This window comes from Apus apus, chromosome 1 (assembly GCF_020740795.1).
Source record: "Apus apus isolate bApuApu2 chromosome 1, bApuApu2.pri.cur, whole genome shotgun sequence".
Lineage (NCBI taxonomy): Eukaryota > Metazoa > Chordata > Aves > Apodiformes > Apodidae > Apus > Apus apus.
In genome coordinates this window covers 151927290-151942392 of record NC_067282.1, presented here as the reverse complement: position 1 = coordinate 151942392, position 15103 = coordinate 151927290, and positions in this window count along the sequence as shown.

The following is a 15103-nucleotide window of genomic DNA, read 5'->3' as shown; positions in this document are numbered from 1 at the left end:
GGCTGCTCTTGCGGGAACAAGAAGTGCTTCAGCTGCAGGGAAAACTCTGATTCAGTGAAATCTTGTTGTGGAGATGGCGGCAATCACTAGAAGACCTCCTACCACCTTCCTCTCATGGATCGTGGTGAGCTCTGGATTAGGTCTGTTTTAACCTTGCTCTCCTGGGGGTAGCCCTGGTTGAGGGCAGGGCATGATGAAACCTTTAAGGCCTCTGTGGTGAGGAGAGTGGAGAGACTGCCTGGAGATTCTGAGCTCTCTATGGCTTGGCTTTGGCAAGAGTTCCTTTCACTCCTGCCTTCTTCCAGGGCAAAGTGGGTGCATAGGGCAGAACCAGGACCCGCCCCTTTCACACTTTATTTCTGGGTTGGTGGCTCTTGGCAGGGAAAACGGGAGTTTAGTTCACCTCACTGGAAAGAGTGGACGGTGAGGAATGAGGCTGGGTTCTGACCTGCCCTCTTCCCCCAGGAACAGGCTCAGGAGGAGCCTGGTTCATGCACCCAGAAGAGCGAAGGTGAGATCCTAGGTGTGCTGTTCCTGTGGGGCAGAGCTCTTCCCCATCCCTGCCAGTGTTGCTCCAGTTTTATGCTGCGGTGTCACGTTCCTCTCTCCCCCTCCCCACTCTTCCATGCTGAATAAATCCCTCCCGAGGCAGGTGTGAAATATTCATGACTGACAAATGAAGATTTATGTCGGGCTGAGGAGGCCTCTGTGTGTTTGCAATGCTAATCAGCCTGCCTTCCTGGAGGAGACTCTGCCAGGCAGGCCTCGGGGAAAGAGGGGGAGATGCAGGAGAGAAGGGGGGAAAGGAGCTAAGGAAGAGAGAGGAGGGGCAGACACAGCAGGGGTGAGAAGGGTGTGGTCAGAATAAGGAATGTGGAGGCAAGGAGAAGGCAGATGGAAGAGGATGGAGAGAGTGGAGAGGAGGGACAGGCTGGACAGACCAGGGGAAGACTGGGAAAAATTGGATGGTAAAGCCAGAAAGGGGTGAGAGACAGGCTGAGCGCAGGGTAGGAGGCTGTCTGAGAGGAGATGGGAAGTTAGTAGTGCCTGAAGAAAAAAGCTGGGCAGACTCCATGATGAGCTGTGGCCCTTCTCTGTAGGGCTGAGCTCAACGTTACAGGGCGAGCAGCTGCCGCACGGGCAGAAGCTGGACCCAGGGCACTGAAGGCACATTTGCCATGTTTGTTGCTGACCAGAAAGCTGAGCTGCATCTGGAAGGACACACAGCCTCCGGGAGCCTGGAGAACACCCCTTCCACCGCCACCACAAGCTGCACACAAGAAGAGCCTCATGGAGCTGCGTCTTGCTGGAGCCAGCCTGCTGCTGTCCCACCATCGGAGCAGGAGGGAGCATCTTCAAGGTGGCTTGGTGTGGGATGGACACTGAGTGCCACCCTCCACTGGGTTACAGGGGTCACTTGTAGGGCTGGCGGAGCCTGCCCCACCTTAGCTGACCCCTGCCCACCCTGGCTGGGGCAGGTGTTTCTGGGTCTCTCCCCGGAGAAGGGACAGAGGGGAGCATCTGTTGCCTCCCCCCCACGCACGCACGCACCCCGTCCCTCCAGCCGCTTTGGCCTTGTACTGTGAGGGGCATTCTTGGTCTGCCTCCCCTCAACTTCCCCTGCTGCGTGCCGTGCCGTGCCGTGCCGTGCCGTGGGGAGACCTCTCCGTACCCTTCCACCTGCAGTCCCACCACGGCAGCTCTCCGCAGGGTCACCCTAACCCACACACCCACCCCATCCCCAAGTGGAGAGGGGGGCAATCTCTGCCCTGGCTTCTCCTTCTCCCGCCGGGTGGGTGCCTCCTTCCCTCCTGGCCCCGCTGGGAGGTGAATCCCCCCTTCCCTTCTCCCTCTGGCCCCAATCCTTGCGCGTTTGGCTTGGCCTTTGCCCCCCGATGACCACCACCGCCACTGTGAGGCCTTGCTCTTGGGTTGCCTGCCCCCTGCCGCCTGCTCTCCCCCTTCCCTGGGGGTGGCAAGAGGCAGAGGCTGGCCGGGCCAGGGCGGACCCACCAGGGCTGGTTCGGCTGGTCCATCCACAAGCACAGCACCCGGGGCGAGGGGGTGAGGAGGGGCGGGCAGCTGTCGGGCACAGAGCCGGGGGTGTCAGCCCTTGAATGTAAGGAAGGGCCTGGGAGGCAGCTGCTGGGACTGGCTCCTTGTGGCCTCTTTGGTGTTCCTCCTTCCGTAAACAACCCTGTGACCCCCCTTGGTTGTGTATGGACAAATTTCAGTTGGAGTTATGCTCTTTTCTTCTTTTTTTTATTTCTATTTTTTTTCCCCCTCTCTTTCTTTTAGATTTTTATTTCTTTCTTATCTTTCTTTTTCCTTTCTTATCTTTCTCTTCTTTTCCTGTTTTAAAACTGAATGGCACGAAATCGTTTTTCCTCAACTCGGAGATTCCTGTACGGAGAAAATCAATTTCTATATTTGCAATAAATTTCTTATTTAAAAAAAAAAAAACAACCACAAAACAACAAAAAAACCCAAAAAAAACAACGAAGAAAAAAATGAAAAGCTGCCTCTGACTCCGTTTGTCCCAGCCTTGTCTTGCAGAGGAGGTGGAACGGGAGGGTATGGGAAAGGGGAGAAATTGAGAAAGCTGGGTCAGGGAATGGGAGGAGGATTGTGGGTTCTTCCAGGCACCAGGTGACCATCTGCTCCTCCCCAAACACACTGCTTCTTTGCCCTCCGATATCATCTTGTTTGGACACATCCTCGTGTTTACTGAGTCTTCAGTTCTGCCATGACACAGTCTCCTCCTGCACCCATCAGCACCCAGTTCATGCCCCATTTTGGACATGCATACAGCACTGCCTGGGTGCAGGGCAGTGCTTCCTCTGCACAACATCTACACAACAAATACTCAGGTGATGGTGAGAGGCATCCTCTGTCCAGGCTCCAGGGCTTTCTGGAGAAAGGCAGTCCAAGCCAGGTGATTTGGCCGTGGATAATGACTGAGCAATCTGCAGCCTAATCCACCAGCACATATCCTGATCTCAGCTCTTCCTAAGCATCAATATTTAAAGTCAAGGATGCAGCCAGTGAAACTGTGGCTATTGGTGCATTTATACACCTAATTAGGCCAATTTGTGCATGGTGACATAGCAGCCATTCCCTAGCATATCTTGTCTCTTCTCCACCTCCTGTTTTGTCTGTTTTCTCCATGAATGGCACTGCTGCTTGGCTCAGAGGGTTTATTCTTTTGCCCTTGCACTTGCAGCTTTAATCAGACAGGTCTAACTATGGCTTCTGAGTTTCCTTCTTGGGTGTGCTGAGCTCACAGCCTCTGCTCCTAGTGTAGGGAGGAGCAGCAATAAATGGTCTTGGGGGTTTGTGAATATGGACGTAACACTGACTTTCAGCTCCTGGGTATATATATGCTGCAGTAGCTGATGACTCTTATTAATGCTTGAATTGATATTAGAGCAGCCTTGAGGGAGATGCTACTACAGGCAGATGCTTCACAGTCTGACACACTCTGTGTTGGACTTGGGAGGAATGATTCAGTGTGGGAAGGAATGGTGGTGGGCTGTGCATCTCTAGGGGATGGACAATGGTACATAATGAAGAGGAGCTCTGCTGGGGTTAACCGGAGCGTCATGTGCATGTTGGAAATCTGGATCTTTGGATCAAGGTGGCGTTCCTGGCATCTGCATCTCTGCAGTGCAGGGGTATCTGAGACAGGGAATCTCAGACCTTGGGAGAAATTAATGCATAGCTTATAAAGAGGCATAATCTAATCAGTAGAGTGCCCCCATGCTGTTTATTTTGTTGCTAAATTAAATGTTGTCTCTACAGTCCCTGCATTTCATCTGGTTGCTTTGCCACAGGGATGAGAAAGGACAAGATGTATTTGCAAATGCTGTCTAGGGTGAGGCTGTCAGGGCTGAAGGTATCACAAGTGTCCTGAAGCCAAGTGGCAACTGTTAGGATGGGGGGGACATGGAGGCACTCTAGTCAGTCCTCTGGGCCAAGATTATCTGTGATGAAAAAGTTAAGAAGTGTTTGTACTTAAGCAGCCTTTGGCTGATGCCAGACAGGGACCTTGGGAGTCCTTGGCTCTGCACAGGGTTGTGTGATCCAGTGTGTGTCCAGGGAAGGGATGAGGTGTAAGCTGCATCTGGGAGCCTGCGTTGTTCTCTCAAGTGCCTTTGAATATGACTGTGTCCAGTTGATGCAGTCTCTGCAGCAAACCACACTGACCTCTGCCTCCAGAACCTGCTTGGTGGACCATGACAGCTGCGTCATGGAGTGGGAGAAAGGCCCAGCACTGTGTTGTGAACAGTGAAGTGGCTGCAGTGGACAGTGTGAGGGGGGGAAGTCACCTGGGTGGCCGGCAGGAGCTGGCCTGCTAAGCAAACCCATCATGGAGAAGAACCGTGCAGCTTTGCATTGCTTCCTGTTGAAGGCTGGCTGCAGACTCAGGAAGACCATTTTGTGTTGTCTTGTTGTTGGTTCATGCTGATGTGGTTCTTTTTGGCCCCGATGAAGCTCAGTAACTTATCCAAGCCATCATTTGCTGCAGCACAGGAAGAACTGACTTAGCCACAGAGCCTTTTGTTGGAAATCGTACTGGACTGCTGGGATCTGTGTGCACACATGCATGTGCCTTTGTGTCGTGAAACGAGACAGGCAAGTGAGCAACATTGCCCTCTTCTGGGCTGACTCTCAGGACTGGAAGAGCATCTCCGGTGAAACCGCAGCCTGACGGATTCGTATTTCCACTGCAAAAGTAACATCCTTTCTGAGCCTTGATTTCCTATCCTAATCCTGGTGTCTTTTACAATACTCAGGTCAGATTAGAGGATATTACTGCTCTATGGAGTTCCAGTGGCTGAGGACCCTGAGCAATTGTGACTCCTCAGGGTCAGGCCGTATAAAGTTGGCTCCGATGGAACCAGTAACCAACAGCTCTGAAGGGCAGTGAGCAAGTGGATGAGGGTGTGAAGGTCACACTGATGACATTTGTTCCAAGGGCTGTGTCTCAGGGGCAGGAGAGTGGGCGTAGGGAATGGTAAAGCAAACATCTTTCCCCAGGTCTTGGATGCACTCTCAATTAAAACGCAGAGCTGTGTGCTCTGCAGAGCTGGAACAGGGACTAAGATGTACACAGAATCCAGGGGGATTTGGGAGTGTAAGGGCACAGGCTGTGCCCATCTTGTATAGGGGAGCAGAGGATGGCATTGAACAACCTCTACATCTCCCTTCTCATCCTTGGAGGAAACACAAAGTGAGAGAAGGCAAACCTGAACACCCTGAGAGTGAAAGATTTAGGAGTGAGATGATAAGACAGATGGAAAGAGGACTTGAATACACAAAGAACAGGTTCACATACATAGTTAAGATGATGGATGGCTTAGTATCACTAGTGCTGCACTATACAACCAAACTCAAGGTTCTGCCACAGGCTTGGTGGGACTAAAGCAAGTTAGAGAACTGCTGCATTCCTTGGCTTCCCAAGTATCCAACAGGGACCCGTGTCTTCCCTTCTTTCATCAGGCTTTCTGGGACAGGATCTGTCTCTCATAACATGGTTATATGATATCTCTCGCAGAGGGATTGCCAGGCAATTCAGGGACTGATAGTTAACACATGTCCTCAAAGGAAGAGGGAACAGCATCAAAAGTGAGTCTGAGGAGCTGTATTGGTGACTCCTGCTAAGCAAGGCAGAAGTAAGCAGGGGCCCAGCCAATGCTGCTGTGCAAAATGGATCAAAAACCTCATCACTTTTTAAATAAGAAACACTTCTAAAAAGAAGAGCATTCAGCTCCATCTCTCTATATTTCACTAGAAATGGAATCATTAAGAATTCATTGCAACTTCTGCACCCAATTTTCCGGCCCAGTGCCTTGTCCCCCTTGTCTTGCTCCAGCTTCAAAGACAGTGGAGGCTTTGCCATGAGTAGTGAGGGACAAACGGGACCTGAATAATGAGATGGAGCTTGAAGAAGAAGCTTGAAGAGCTTGGAGAAGCACAAACAAGGAACACGAGGAAGAGGCAGGCTCACCCAAAGACTTGTGAGCAGATAGGCAGAAGCCTGGCCCAGCTACCTGCTGTTGCCTGCTCACACAGGCCTGAGGATTTCCCTCTGTTCTTTCCCTTCTTGAATGTCTGGAGTTTATCCCAGGGTGAGTTTAAGGGTTAGGATAGCTGGGAATTTCTAAAAACTTGAACTGGCCCTTGGGCTGCTGGACCATGATCCTGGAAGACAGGGATGCAGCTGACAAAAATGGTCAAGCCAAGCAAAAATGAGTCATAGGGCAGATTCATCAGGACAAGGAGGTGCTAGGCCCAGCAGGTTAAATTTATGAAGGCTGAAGTGGCTGCACCTGTTGTATATGAGTGCCTTCAGTCAAAGCAAATGGCTGCTTAGTGTCTTGATATCTACTTGTCTGGAGGAATAAAGGGTTCCATTCTGGGCTTTGCTCAGGCTAGGCATTGCAGCACAAGACACACAAGATCCCAGCCTCTCATTCCTTCCTGATAAGGTGAGGAGAGAGCTGCTGCCTCTGTTTCTCTGCTGTGTGTTTCTTTCTCTGTCTTGTGACACTACCATCCATTAGAATTCCTGCCTGTGACACCCATTTCTCTTTCTCTCTGCTTCTTAAGTGGCAGCCAGGGAGATAACTGGTATTTTTGACACTGTTGAGCATTTTGTGGCAGCAGCTGACACGGTGAAGCAGTGAATTAGATAATTAGGGTTAATTAGAGGCTTTCCAGGGCTATGTTACCATACTCCATGAGGATGGTGTCCTGCTTTCAGGGCTATTGTAGGCAAAGTTGCCTTTAGGGACAGGAGAGGAGTAAGGATGTGTCAGTGGTATTGATGGTGGTTGCAGCGGCCAGGAAAAGGCTGTTCTGGCTCCTTAGTAGTATTGAAGGTGCTGGGATGGAGCAAACAGCTCTTATGACACTGAAGAGCAAGACTGGACACAAACTGCAGAGGAGCAGTGGGAGTACATGGTGGTGGAGAAAATGCCGCTGGGAGAAGAGAGCCAGTTCTCAGCATCAGCTAATGGGAATCCAGCTTTTGCTAGAGCAAAAGCAGTGGCTCTCTAAAACCAGCACATAAAAAGAGGCCCAGAGGAGGCAGATCATCCTGAGCTGGTCTTGAATTTTGTTTAATGACTGTTGTGTTGGAGGTGGAGGGTTTTTAAACTATGGAACTGTGGTCTGATATTGGAGGGGTAGGTGGACAGCAGATCCCTCACTGGTCCTCATTCCTCCCTCCACTGCTGCAGGGAGATGAGCTGGAAGACAGAACTTGCCAGGGCAACATGCATAAAAAAACAAGGCTTGTGTGACCTCTGAAAGTCACTTGGCCACCCACAGCTGCCAGATGGCAACTCTGCTCTGGCATGCAAAGCCTGTTTCTGTAAGAAGGCATCATGGGTTCTTCCTGCTTCCCAAAGAAGGCTGGTCTGCCTGTGGAAGAGAGCACCAGTCCAGTGGTGGGGTGTGAGAACATGAGAGATGATTCTCCAAATTTTGCTGTCCCCAACATCCCAGAGCTGCTCTGTCTGCACCTGTCTCCACTTTGTCAGTGCTGGGCTCTTTGAGCCTGGGGATCATGAAGAGGCACTGCTCCCTCACCCCTAAACCAGATCCTTAACAAAGAAGGGAACACTGATTTTTCCAGCCTTATTATACAGTGTGCCTGAAAGTGAGATTGCCTGAGGCAGGTTAGCCAGCCTGTGAAGGAGGTTTAGATGGCAGCTCTCCTTCCTGCTTGCAATTGTTGCTATGTAGGGATGCTGTGAGGAGGTCACCTTTGCCAGCACAGCCTCTTTACCCCCCATACCCTCTCAGAGGAGTCAGAAACTTTTCTTGTTGCTAAAAGGCCTTGGAGTGATCACTGGCATATTATGGGTTCTTTCCACAGAAGAGTATAAACTTCAAGATCAGTACATCTGTGAAGTTACACTGTTACAGACATCCTGGGTCTGAAGAAACTTAAGAACTCCATTCTGGATCTGGGGGAGGGATGGACTTCTCTGGTTCTATTGGAAAGTCACATCCCTTGTGCCACAGATAGACTTCATGAAGCACCTTTGGGAAATGGAGGAGATTTGTCTCCCTCACTTTGTCTCCACATCACTAAGTTCCAAGTCTAACTGGCAGATGGAGGCAGGCAACACATGATGGCAATCAGAGCTCTGGCCTTCTTCTCCCTGGTCGTTACCTGTGAGAAGCAGCCAGTCATCTGAAGCACTGTCTGAAGAGGACATGAGTTTTCCCCTCACATCTGCTTTATCTTCTAGGCCATCACTTCTCTCCTTCTTTCCTGCATACTGTGTTTTCCTCACAATTCCCACTCACCTTTCCCTTCACACTTCCCATTTTTTTCTTTTTTCTCTGTTCTCCACCTTTCTTCACTGTCTCTCATCTTTATTTTCCTTAGAGAATCGTTACTTCCTCCATCTCTTCATTCTTTCACTTTCCTGATGCTTTCATTCAGCACCTTCCATCTGTTGTCCTTTTATTTCCTTCCCTCTGTTTGACCCCTTCTGTCTCCTGCCATGTCCACATATTTTCCTCTCTCATACAAAATCTAATATAATTCCTCACATCTTGACTCATCCAAACCTGCAAGGAAGTGATTTCCTGCAGGGAAACAGGATGCGAAAAACATCTATTTTCACCAAAAATTAAATATTGACCATATGGGGTGGAAAAACCCAAAAAAAACTAGGCAAAAAAAAATGCCAGCTCATTGCTCAGGAAGGGATGAAGAAAGACAAAACTTGTCTGAGAGAGTATTCACCACTGGGTTTTGAGCATTTCTGCCTCAGTATGTCACCAAAAATCCTGTTAAGATTCCCAGCCAAACATGCACTGCAGTGGGGCTTGCCTAGACTGCACTGAGGTTGACAGAAGGTGGAATCTGGGATGCAGCTGAGATACAGTCAGTGTGTGAAACAAATTTAGGATGTCTCTTTCATGTATACACACATATATTGCTCCTCCCCAGTCCTACAGCTTTGTCCTTCTAGGCTGGGTCAGAAAAGAAATTTAATTTTAGAGAAAAAATAACAGAGCCTGCTGGACACTGAACCTTGCTGTTATATTAAACAGGGGCTGGAAGAAAGTGAAGGTACAGCCCTTCAAAATGAGGATAGGAAAATGGAAATGCAGCCCATCAAGCAGTTGGATATTCTCTGCTTCAGTCACTTCTGAGGTGATGCCTCTGCCCAAATTACCCAAGTTGTGACTTCCAGAAATGGCCTTGATTGTGGAGTAGGAAGGGCAGAGTCAGGCCCATTCTAACACGGTGCCATACAGTCAGAAATAGGAATCTAATGAACACTGAGAGCATTCCTGGAAAATATTTCCATGAGGGATCAGGCCCCTTCCCTTACAAACAGTCCTGCCAGATCCCCATGTCTCTCCTGGTTCCTTATTGAATGTTCTCAACCGTAGCCAATTTCTCCCACAAGCTGATCCCAGAGATGATCTACTGTGGGCATTGACCACAGGCTGGAATTTCTTAACAAAGACCATAGTACAGAGGAAGTAGAGTAGATTTGAGCAGGGGCATCAAATCAGAAATGACTGAGGCAGATTAAGTAACATGTTGTTCTTGCAAGCAGGGGACAGACCCAGCACCTTCACAGGTTCTAAGCAGGGCAAAGAAAAATTTGACTCAACACATAATAGCTCAGTCAGAGAGTAGCTTTGGTGGGCAGAGAAAGAAAATCTCAATGAATCCCTCAGACCTTTGTGTTGCAGTGATATATTAAATAAGCCCTGTCTCTGTATACAGCCAGCACAGGCTTAATCCCACGTGATTCTGGTATTTTTAGCAGCTTGTTCATGGATAGGGTAACTGGGACTGTTTTTTTTTCTTCACTTGCAGGAGCCCTGAAGCCAGACTGCAAAGATTCCTAGTAAATGGGGAGATCTCAGGTGAAAATCAAGGTCTCTGAGTGCGGCAGTGAGAGACACAAGGTGTCAGATTAAAAGAAAAATGTCTTGGGATCTAGCTGAACCAGCTGTTCTACAGCTGTGTCTTCAGATAATTCACCATGTCTATATTGGGATCCATCAAGCTGAACAGGGTGGAGAGACATGCATCTGTTTTGCCAGTGCTTGACACTTCATGTGATGGTGATGGGGCAGTGTTGGGCCCTGGAGCATAATGAGGCTGCAAACAGCACGAGGTTGAGGAAGGGATGGTGGCAGAGTGGTAGCAATGGAGTGTGCCTTCTAGCAGAGACCTTGTGAGCGTGTGGTCTTGTCTGTGGGGCATCAGATCTCTTTTCTTTACCAGAGTGTCACAGCCCCAGCTGAGTGCTATGGGACATAGAGTCTCCAAGCCATGTAGAGTCTAAGGCTTTGTTGCCAACTTATGTTTTTCTGGAGACAGATCCTACCATGATCAAGGGCTGTAGCTGCAGCAGGGTTCCTCTTGTGTGTGATGGGGAACATATGCTCTCCACCTGCTGTTATAAATGAAAGGGGTTGGAGGGTGGGAAAGGATTCCCTTTATGGGTCAGCTCCCTCTCTGAGCTGCTGCTGACACCATTTGGAACAACCTGGACAGAGAGATCCCTCAGATCTGCACCAAAGTTCCTTGCACAGTGCACATCCAGGAGACTCTTGTCAGAAACATTCCCTGCAGAAAGCTATCATGTCATCCTCCAGATGGGGCAACCCACATAGTTACTCCTCAATTGCTAGTGTCCCAGGCAAGTAAAAAGCACACTGGAAGAAGGCATATGTTTCCTGGTCTCTGTATGATCGTCACCAGGTGACCACCAAGCAGGTGGGGCAAATTTATCTGCTCAGGGAATGTGACCTTTCTTCCAAATTAAGGAAATATTTTGTGGAACATCAGCAGAAAATTTGCTGTAGTAGCATGAATCAAAGCTCTTTGCATCTTCTCCACTGAGAGTCCTAAAATCACAAATCATCTGAAGAAGGCAAGCAGGGCAAAAATATTTCGGTGAAGCCACTGAGGCAAGGAACACCAGAGCGAGGGATTGTGCTGGTGGATCCCTTCTGCAGCGGCTGAACTGCAAGGAAACACTCAGCAAAACCGAGGAAGAGAAGGTGAGAGAAAGAGAAATGGAGAGAATGGGAGGGAGTCAGTCCCAGCCCCTGTCCCTGGGCGGGGAGTGAGAGTTTCTGGGGAGCGGCAGCTCTGACTTGCCGTGGGCAGATGCAAAGGGATGGGGCCTGGCCCCCTCAGGTAGAAGCAGCCCCTGGGGAGCGCGGCGACCAGGAGCAGGCGACCAGGAGCAGGCAAGCAGGGCATGGCACAGCAGAAGAGCCTGGCAGAGAGAACACCTGTGTGTGCTGTGACCAGGTGAATGATTTACTCAGCCCAGTGGCTGAGCTGAAACAGGAGGTGGAAAGATTGCGGAGTATCCGGGATTGTGGAAGAGAAATAGATTGGTGGAGTAATACCCTACTATCCTTGAGACAAAACCTTAAGGTGGAGGCTTCACAAGAAGTAGAGGACCCTCTGCCTTCCTGTCACCTGGCAGAGGAAGGGGACCTGAGAGAAGAGGGGAACTGGAAGTGGGTCCCTGCTCAGGGCAACAGGCAAACCGGCTCCTGGCTTCCCTCACCTTCACGTGTGCCCTAACAGAACAGGGATATGGCCCTGGATCAGGAAAACCAGGTAACTGAGGTTACTGACAAAGGTCTGTCCAGGGAGTTGCCGAGGCAAGTCTGCCCCATGCATTAGGACTGCCTCTGCTAAGAACAAGAGGAAGATAATTGTTGTAGGAGATTCTCTTCCAAGCGGAGCTGAGGGCCCCATATGCCGGTCAGACCCAACCCTCAGGGAGATCTGCTGCCTCCCTGGGGCCTGGGTTAGCGATGTCACCAAGAAGCTCCCAGGCCTGGTGCAGCCCTCTGGTCACTACCCACTAGTGGTCATGCAGGTGGGCACCGAGGAGGTTGCCAAGGCAAGTCCCAGGGTGATGAAAAGAGGTTTCAGAGAACTAGGCTGAATGCTTGAGGGATCAGGAGCACAGGTGGTCTTTTCCTCAGTTCCTTCAGTGGCAGGAAAAGCTGAAAGGACTAGAAAAGCACAACTGATTAATGTATGGCTTAGAGGCCGTCGGATGAACTTTGTGCTTTTTCGATCACGGAGATGTTTACAGGGCAGCAGGGATGCTAGCAAACAATGGCATAGATCTGTCAACAAGGGGGAAAAGGATTCTTGGCCAGGAGTTAGCAGGACTCGTTGAGAGAGCTTTAAACTAGACTTGAAGGCGATAGGGGACAAAACTCCTGAATGGTTTGATTTCCAGGACACTGGGCCTGCTGGCATTGGATGGGAAGACCCTGTCCCGCAGGGACGGGTCCTAGGGCAGGAGTTAGCAGGGCTCATTCACAGAGCTTTAAATTAGATTCAAAGTGGGAGGGGGTTGTAGCTGGGTTTGAACTAGTGGGGCATTGTTCTAGTATTAATGAAGACCAGAAGGCCTCCCGCCTCCCAAGGGTGCCACCAGCATGCTCAGCTCACTCTCTGAAATGCCTGCACACCAGTGCAGGCAGCATGGGGAATAAACAGGAGGAGTTAGAGGTCTGTGTGCGCTCTAAGGGTTATGATCTGGTGGCAATTACAGAGACGTGGTGGGACAGCTCACAGGACTGGAATGGGGTCATTGAGTTCTGTCCAGGGGCCGATGAGGAGCAAGTGGAAAGTCTGTGGGTACAAATTAAGGGGCAGGCTGGCATGGGTGATACAGGTGTGGGGGTCTATTACAGGCCTCCTGATCAGGAAGAGGGAGTTGATGAGGCTTTCTACAGGCAGCTGAAAGCAGCCTCGCAACTACAGCCCTTAGTCCTCATGGGGGATTTTAACTACCCAGATATTTGCTGGAAGGCCTACAGAGCCAACCATTCACAATCTGGGAGGTTCCTCCAGTGCATCAATGATAACTTCTTGATACAAATGGTGGACAAACCAACTAGGAGAGGAGCACTGCTGGATCTTGTGCTCACCGACAAGGAGGGTCTGGTTGAAGCGGTGACGGTCAACGGCAGCCTTGGCTGCAGTGATCACGAGATGGTGGAGTGCAGGATCCTGTGTGGGAGGAACAGAATACCTAGCAGGACCACAACCCTGGACTTCCACACGGCCAACTTCGGCCTCTTCAAACAATTATTAAGAGAAGTCCCATGGACGCATTCCTGTGTGATGTACTCCAGGTGACCCTGCTCTGGCAGGGGGGTTGGACTAGATGATGTTTTGAGGGCCCTTCCAACCCCTAAGATTCTGTGATTCTGTGATTGACCTTGCAATGTGAGAACAAATGATCAGGAATTGGGCTTAAGGGAAAATCCAAGGAAACATCACATCATAGTACAGAAATTAACTTGTGAGACTCCTTGCCAAAGTGTTTTAACCAAATTTCTGAAAGGTCTTTTCCAATCAAAATTATTCTATGATTGATCCTATAAGTTTTCAAACTGCTGCTGCTGAGTATCAGGAAAAAGAAAACAGGGAAGGCTCATTGCACTGCTCTTGCCCAGTATCCAGCCTTGGACATTGTCAGTGCCCTCACTGGGACAGACAGACTTTCATGCTGATCCAGTACATCCAGTTTTCTGCACCTTTGCGCATCTTATTCAACCTCTGTCAACCTTGTGCCAAGGTCTACCCAGCAAGGTTGCTGCAGTGGTCCGAAATGCCAGATACCTCTTAGCCTGACGTTAATATCATCTGACAGACCTGACGTGAAAACAACTGCATCTGAAGCTTTCCAGCATTGCAGCAGTGAGACTCACCGTTTCAGAACAGAGTTTCTGCAGCTGCTGTTGACGTTTCTCCCAGCACACAGCAAGTGCTTGCATAAAATTCAGGCTTTGTAACTATTTGGCATGGACTGAAAGGGCAAGTGGGATCTCAGGTAGAAGAAAGCTGAAATTTACACAGCAGCAATCAGGAAAATGAACAGGAGAAAGAACTACCTTTAGCTTGGGCTTCTCATAAAATAAAATAAGGTAAGTCAGGACAGTCCAGGAGACATGCTTGCCGTGGGCACCACAGTATTCCCAGCTCCTCTGGTCAGCACCTTGGCAGGTGTTGTGACCAAGGCCAGGCACATTGGATGACATGACAGAGAGAGAACCATGGTACCAGGGCAGCAGAATCCTCCTAGCAGCAACATTTGCCTCATGATGAGAATCCTGATGTCAGTGATTGCTGACACGGGAGTGTGTGTGGCGAGTGGTAGAATAGAAGAAATTAGGATTTTATTGGTGAAAATAGATAAGGAAGAAGCTGAAACATATGGTGTCGTGACCTAAAGTCCCTTCTGAACCAAGATAGGTCTTGAGCCAGGAAAATCCCTGTGGGGTTGATCCTGGGAGATGTGGGTCTACGCTAGATGTGCTAATGACCTTGTTTGCGGTCAACTTCACATCTCTCATGAGCAGATGGTAGGTACACTCTGCACTACTTACCTCTGGGACATAGTGCTGAGTGCCTCTGAATTAAGACACCAGATGAGGTCCCCATGGCTGTCCAAAACCGTAAACCAAACAAAAGTACAAATTATTTAAGTGTTGAAAAAAGACTTGGGAAAATGTGGGCCCACTGCTAAATGGGCAGGTGCCCTGGTGACAGAGGACACAGAAAAGACTTAGGTATTTAATTTCTTCTTCAGATCAGTCTTTTCTATCAAGACCAGTCTTCAGAAATGCCAGGCTCCAGAGACCAGTGGAAATATGGAGCAACTAAACCTTGGTGGAAGAGGATCAGAGAATACTGAAGCAAACTGGACATACGTAAGTCCACAGCCCCTGATGGGATGAATCCAGCAGTACTAAGGAAGCTGGCTGATGTAATTTCAAGGTCAATCTCAATCTTATCTGAACACTCATGATGACTGAGAGTAGTGCTTGAGGGCTGGAGAAAAGTAAATGTCCTTATGGAAGGTCTCAGTCTATATGAAGTCATGGAAAGGTTCATGCCAACTAGGAAGGATGGAACTTAAATTGCTTTGTTTTCTTAGAGGCATGCTGCTGTGAGGAATCCATGTATTTCTGATTCTTGCCATGATGGAGTGATGTTGATGAAGCAAAGTTTATAAAGTTTTTTTGTTTTTTGGTTTTTTTTACAACTCAAATAAAAATAGAC